This window comes from Colobus angolensis, unplaced genomic scaffold (assembly GCF_000951035.1).
Source record: "Colobus angolensis palliatus isolate OR3802 unplaced genomic scaffold, Cang.pa_1.0 Scaffold61, whole genome shotgun sequence".
NCBI classification, from domain to species: Eukaryota; Metazoa; Chordata; class Mammalia; order Primates; family Cercopithecidae; genus Colobus; species Colobus angolensis.
Genome location: NW_012119710.1, coordinates 6,594,971 through 6,602,273, shown reverse-complemented (window position 1 = coordinate 6,602,273; position 7,303 = coordinate 6,594,971). Strand labels below are relative to the sequence as shown.

Sequence of the window (7,303 nt, the reverse complement as noted above, 5' to 3'; positions counted from 1 at the left end):
AAAAAAAAAAAAAAATTAAAAAAAAGAAAAGATCTTCAAGGGCATTAGTTCAACAGACAAACGAAATTTGAATTCTTTAAAGCATCCATTCTAATAGCAAACACAAGACATTACTATGAGCTGTGCATTACTCTGTAAGTTTTACATATGTTAAACAACTTTAGTGTCACGACAATCCTGTAAGATGGTTGATATTATCCCCATTTTACAGATAAGGAGGCCAAGGCAGAGAGATTAAGCAATTTGCCCTAGGTTACATGATACCTCCGTGGCAGTCTGGCTCCCCATCCATGCTCTTAATCATTATGTTATGCTCCCTTGCCTCACCATATTGTGGAAGTCTCAGATTGGAAACTCCCTTTTTGGTTAGCATATTGACCAAAAAATACAGAATAAAGCATTTGTGGCAACATGTTAACAAATGATACCTAGGCAAATGAAGGGTATACTGGAGTTACTGTGAGCAACTTTCCGCAAGTTTGAAATAGAAAGTTGAAAAGTGCTTTTGTCATCACATCACATCACATCAAACATCATGGGACATGTTTTGTGAAAGTCATAACCAAATTACCTACTGCTGACCAGCAAGGAAGGCTTTAAGATAAAATTATGGCCGGGCGCAGTGGCTCATGACTCTAATCCCAGCACTCTGGGAGGCCAAGGTGGGCAGATCATGAGATCAAGAGTTCAAGACCAACCTGGCAATTACGGTGAAACTCATCTCTACTAAAAATACAAAAACTTAGCAGGGCGTGGTGGCGTGTGCCTGTAGTCCCAGCTACTTGGGAGGCTGAGGCAGAAGAATCATTTGAATCCAGGAGGTAGAGGTTGCAGTCAGCCGAGATCGTGCCACTGCACTCCACCCTGGGCAACAAAGCAAGACTCCATCTCAAAAAAAAAAAAAGATAAGAAAATTATTTGGCTCTTTATAATTCCCCCACTATATGCCTGATCTAAATTAACCACACCACACCAAACTGAAGGGCTCCCTGGTGAGGAAGTGGCCCTAAAAACAGGGAACACTATCCCTGAATAAAATAGTAAATTCAGGCCCCATTCTCAGTACTTAATATTTAATAACAACATGCAATTCCAAGTAGAATTAGGGAAAAAATTACTTCCAAAAAATACATTAAACAATTAAATACAAGTCAATCCATACCCTAATTTCCCCCTCATTAGTTCTAACCAGAACAGTTGTTCTTGCCTTCGTACAATCCCCCTGCCAGGCTATATCAATGCTCTATTGGAAACCTTGGAGGCAGCTGCATAGTTTAGGCAGAGCAATTCCCACTTCAGCTTTGTGTGGCATTTAACCCTTCTTTGAGGGAAGAGAACGTGAAAGAATATTTGTAGTTATTCACATCCTTAATACCTACAGTTCACTCCTTTAGGCAAGTTCCTTGTTAATACCTTTTAAATAACCCAAGAAAACTAATTTCGGTTCTTAAACTCATAAGCTTCCCAACACATGAACAAAATCTAAAGTTTTGTGGCTAAAGCAGTGATTTAAAGAATACACTGATATTCAAACATACTTTCTTTGAAACACTGATGTTCAAAACTATCATCCCAAGCTCTTAATGTTTTTATTAACAAGCATAGAAACCATTCACCTGCAAACAGGGCTGAAAGCAAACTTTTCTGCTGATGTCTTAATATATTCTCCCCTAAGAAATGGCTACATTTAAGGTTTTCAGTTGTTGAAGTTCATTATGAAATGAACTGACTAGGATACTTTTTTTTTTTTTGAGATAGGATCTGGCTCTGCAAGTCCCCCTAAGTCTGGAGGGCAGTGGCACCATCTCGGCTTGCTGCAACCTCCACCTCCCAGGCTCAAGCTGTCCTCCCACCTCAGCCTCCCCAGTAGCTGGGACTACAGGCACACTCCACCACACCCAGCTAATTTTTGTATTTTTTGTAAAGAGGAGGCTTCACCATGTTGCCCAGTGATCCACCTACCTGGACCTCCCAAAATGCTGGGATCACAAGCGTGAGCCACCGCACCAGGCCAGATCCTTACTTTTTAAACTATTCTTTGTACCACTTGCCAAGAAAGGAACAGGATTAAAGAAATGCTAAAATTTAAAATCCTCCATTATCTCCAGAAACTTTGCTTAAAAATATAAGGGAGGGCCAGGTGTGGTAGGGCACACCTATAATCACAGCACTTTGGGAGGCCGAGGTAGGAGGATGGCTTGAGCCCAGGTGTTTGAGACCAGCCTAGACTACATAGAGAGACCCCATCTCCACAAAAATATACAAAAATTAGCCAGGCATAGTGGTGTGCACCCATAGTCCTAGCTACTCAGAAGACTGAGATAGGAGCACCATTTGAGTCCAGGAGTTTGAGGCTGCAGTGAGCCATGATTTCACCACTGCACTCCAGCCTGGGTGACAGAACAAGACCCTGTCTCAAAAAAAAAAAAAAAAAATTAAGAGAGGAGAGGCATAAAAGGTTGAAACTACAGACTACAGTAAAAGTTGCAAAAGTACATTGCAATTTGATTAATCTATGTTGTTTTGCTTCCTTTCAAACCTTCCCCACAAATCAGTCCCTCACTGATTCTCATCAAATGCCTTATTTAACCAAGGCTTACTGAGCACTTCAGTATGTAGCAGACACTAAGACAGGTGCTAAAAAGATACAGAGATAAGACAGTACCTACACCCAAGCCGCTCATAGTCTAGAGGGAAAGACAAGAATATCTGAACTACCTCCTCCTACAAGCCTATCTCTGCAAGTTGATGATATCCTATCATTCCAAACCACATACCTAAAAATTCTCTGGAAGAAGAAATTTTACTGATAATTGAACAATGTGTGACATAATTCCAGGAAGTTTAAGAAATTAGGACAGCAATGGTGGGCATATGGATATAGAAAGATTCTCGTTCTAAAGATTAAAATAATATCCATTCTAGCACATCCAGCTCCCCATGGGCTCTACAGGAGTAGTGGGGAGTTGGAGGGGGTTGGAAATTTGAGTACTGCACCCGTGCCAAGATGAAACACTTCTGCCTCTAACAAGGGCTCATTTTAGTTCGAGCTGTTGTTTCCATTCTCTCTGGTGAATGGCAGTATATTAGTGGTTAAGTCCATGGACTTTGTAGTTAGTCAGAGCAGGGTTAATCCTGGCCTCAACCATTTACAGGCAGTGAGATTTTCACCAAACCTCAGCTTCTCTGAGGGTCAAATTCCTTAAAAAACAAAACAAAACAAAAAAAACGGTGGTGGGAAATTAATAGCTTACGCAAAATGCTTAGAATACACTAAAAACAAGGTGTGGGGAGGTAGGGGGGAATGAGGGCCTTGGCAGTTACTAACGGGTACCAAAATAGGAGATAAATTATACAAAGCTAATCATTTTGTTATTCCAGTTGATAGTGATCTATTTGCATCCATCCTATCTCATCCATCCCTAGAGAGCAGCTACTTCATAAACCTAAGGCTGGATTGTAATTACTGAGTGCTTTTCTTTTTGTTAATATCGCCAAATAGTCTCAATTTTACCCTAGCTCAGAGAACATGTTGAAGCTTCTCTCCATGCTGGAACCTTGAGAAAGGTACTAGAACTCCAACCACCTAAAAGAGAACCGCTCCCCCTCCGCCCCCCAATCTGGAACACAGACCACTACCTTACTCACATAACAAAGAAACCAACCATATATAGGAGGCAAACAAGGAAAGAAAAATCTGAACAGCTCATACTTACCTGTCATCATTTTTTACCCCAAAACCAAGACGAGGAGCAAAACAAAAAAATTTAAAAAATAAAAGATTTACTTATCTGCATCCCTTATAATTCCTGAAAGAACCAGTAGAGGTGAGGTAAAAGACAAATCTTCCATCTTATCACCCCAAAGCCTCTGTACTACACACCAGTCAAAACAACGCCTTAGTTCGTGGAAATAGTCCTGGACACTAGGTTAACCAGGATGCTCACTTCAGCTACACAAAGCCCACTATTTAAAGCTAAACCCAAATCACCACCACTCAGTCATCCAGAACCTATTTTCAAACTGCCTTTGTACTCCTCCTTCAGATTCCCTCATCCCTCCCCCTAAAGGTTGAGTGGGAAACAGACACTCTGGAAGCAACATGACCAACACTCTCAAGATCCAAGAAACCTCCCCAGGCTGGAGTCAAGGCAGAGAGAACATTTGAAAGAAAATTTGGAAAATACTAAACAGACTATACATATTGTATTTTTTTCTTTCTTTTTAACTGTACTTGTTATAATTATGAGATCCAGACATCAAAAATTTCCTGCAGCCTTTGCCTAGACTATATTCAAAGGAGGAACAAAGTTCTGTTTCCTCCTGAAGCCACAACTTCACAAGGATGAAATCATCTTTCAAAAAATACCCTCATTCTAGAAAATAAATTCAAGGAAGTCTCATCTTAAAAAAAATTTGCGGCAGGGGGGTGCGGGGTGGAACGAAATCAGATTATTAAAGATACATACCAGTTTAAAGCTAATGAGCAGCTTACACACTAAAGCCCATCTTGTTACAATTAGGACAGTATCTATAATTTTCAGGCTGATTCGCATTTTCAAAGAGAAGAGAATACCCTAGTTTTTCAGCTAGTGATGAGTTGGCTATATAATTATCTAGAATCAGTACTTTTGCAAGAATGTATTTGCGAAAACAAAACAAATCTTAAGATTAAATATATGAAAGCACAGTCACAGGCCTTCAGCTCTAAGAGATTTAAGATTTCATGGAAAATTAAACGATAAACTCCAAAAAACAACTTTCAGTTTGGTTTAAAAATAAAAATCTCCCTTGTGTTTTCTGAAACGTATTTTAAACACTAAACTTTGTATAAATGGTTTTTCTAAACCTAATTTTATTCCAGCCATGGCCCTTTCAGAGTGCAGAAAGCTGAAAATATTTTCAGGTGTGTAGTCACTTTACTCAGGTGAAATAAAAAGCATGATTAGAATTTCCTTATCCCTTTAAACACATAAACCAAACGTTGTCGTATTTGCCGATTTAACAAACACCTCCACAAATCTTTGCTATCAAAGGTAGTTTAGAAGGAAGAAGGAGATGGCAATTCAGGTAACATTGTTCCGTATATTTTCTTTCATAAGCCAAAGCAGGGAGACTACATCTAGCAGGAGAATGAGGCTCCCACCCACCGCACCTGGAAAAGTAAGAGGGATCCACCCAGGAACAGCAGGGCTGAAACCGATACGGGCCGTTCAAACTCTCGGGGGGAAAAACAATACCATTTACGTTGCAAAGCTCCCTGCAACTTTCCACTTCCACAAATCCAATGATAAAGAAAAAAAAAGTTTGAAACATATGAAGAACCATCTGTATAACTAGGTTCCGACACGGACAAATTCCTTTCCCAACCCACATGCAACATGCCAAAAAACCAACTTTTGGGCTCTGAAAACAGAAATATGTTAGCTTAATCCAGAAAAAACAAAACAAAAAAACATAAAATCAACACACCAACATGTAAATTTTCAAACCTGCTCTTACCCCTCTGGATCTACTCAGCTTCCTGTATTAGAGAGACCTAGAAGTTTGTTTCCAGGTCTTGTATATTTCACCTTTTTAAATATAATAAAATACCAAAATCTACCCCGCCAAAGTATTGAAAGTAGAAAGAAAAATAATTGCTTAAAAGTTACTCATCAGCATAACAGACTCTCTCCCGTTTTTTAATTCCCTCCCGTTACCGTAAGACAAAAATTCGACTTGCTTATCCTCCTTTTCCCGTCAGTACATACATTTTCTTTAAAAGCCACACACCTCAAATGTGGAGTTCTAAAAACCAGTCCTTTAAGAAAGAAACCCAAGGCTTCGCCAAGGTGCTGAGAAAGACAAATCCAGCAAGGCAGTTGATTTTTCGCCACCTCTTCCTCCTTTCAGGATCTTTCCTGCTCTTCTTTCTCTCTCTCTCCCTCTCTCTTTTTTTTCCCCCTCAGATCCAACACCTAAAATGGAAGTTGCACCCAGCCAAAGGCAAGGGAGCCTGGGTGGTGACAAACTGATCTGGCAGCCCTACCCCCTTCGCTTTCCTAAGTGATGTCAGCCCCTGTGAGCTTCCAATAGGAGTCAGGCATAAATCAGGGAGCTGACCTTATCCAATAGGAAACTTTATTATAGAAAATTAAAAAAAGAGAGGAGGAGAGAAAGACACGGGGGGAAGTTTATACATATATATTTATATTTATATATTTATATTTAAAGTGGAGAGACTGTACAATCTCTGAGGAATTACTGCAGAGCTGAGGGGGGCGGGGGAGGCAAGGGAGACAAGGAACAAGGGCTTTTCAGAATGGCACGCCTAAGTCTCAGTTCTCTTTGATGATGGGTTCTTGCTCCCTCTTCCGTACTATCCCAGTGGGGAAATAGAAAAGAACTGATTTTACCTGCCTGCTGCTGTTTGGTTTGTTGCTTCCTACCCCAAAGCATTTCCCTAAAAGAAGATGGGAAAGAAAGGAGAGAGAAATCCTAGAAACAGGACTACTATATGTTGACTGGAATGGTAGGGGATATCCGAGGTAAACCCAGTTTCACTGTTTTGGATTAGTTGCATTAGAGCTAATTTTTTTTTTTTTTTAAATTTCTAGACTTGTTAACAGTTTTTAGTCTCTATACTCTGAATTAAAAGGAAGCAGAATCCACTGGGCTGTTAAAGAAAATCACTGTCTTCCCAATTTGTCCCCAAATCAAAATAATATGGGTTTGTTGGGAAGAGGAAATGAAATCCAATAAACATACAATATATTTAGAGGGAATAACAGCATAGGTAAAGAAAGTAAACATCATGTCAAGAACATTTTATTTCTTTGTGAACTTCAAGCTTAAGATGATCTAGTTCATACATTCTCTTTTTACATTTGACCTAATTAAAGGATTATTGGGGTATTATTTTTCTGAGTTAGGACATATTTTTAAACTCTTAGACCATGATGGACAGAGGCTGGATTTTTTTTTTTTTACATGCTCGACAAAGATTAGCATTTTATGATTATTCCCTGATTACTAAAACAAAGACAATGATGAATAAAAGATTTCCTTCTACTTTCTTACTAATAAATCTAAAATTTATGCTATAGACTGCTGCCAAATGAGTCTTTATGAAGTTTTCATAATCTAGAATAGAAATATAAAACTTTGGCTGGGCACAGTGGCTCACACCTGTAATCCCAGCGCTTTGGGAGGCCGAGGTGGGTGGATCACCTGAGGTCAAAAGTTCGAGACTAGCCTGACCCAACACGGTGAAACCCCGTCTCTATGAAAAATACAAAAATTGCCGGGCGCGGTGGCTCAA

The 7,303-nt window shown here is 39.6% G+C and overlaps 1 protein-coding gene across 23 annotated transcripts in view; it reads right to left on the bottom strand.

Moving 5' to 3' along the window:
- Window positions 1-7,303, bottom strand: part of CTNND1 (catenin (cadherin-associated protein), delta 1) — a 98,249-nt gene that overhangs the window by 67,822 nt on the left and 23,124 nt on the right. For 13 of the 23 annotated variants that reach the window (XM_011963445.1, XM_011963439.1, XM_011963440.1 and 10 more), the window contains exon 1: window positions 5,776-6,060. The exons of 1 other annotated variant lie outside the window; for it this stretch is intronic. The gene's annotated coding sequence lies outside the window, so the exon portion shown is untranslated. Of the gene's footprint in view, window positions 1-5,702; window positions 6,066-7,303 lie in introns of those variants that run through there. 9 more of the 23 variants (XM_011963433.1, XM_011963436.1, XM_011963434.1 and 6 more) reach the window with 3 other exon arrangements.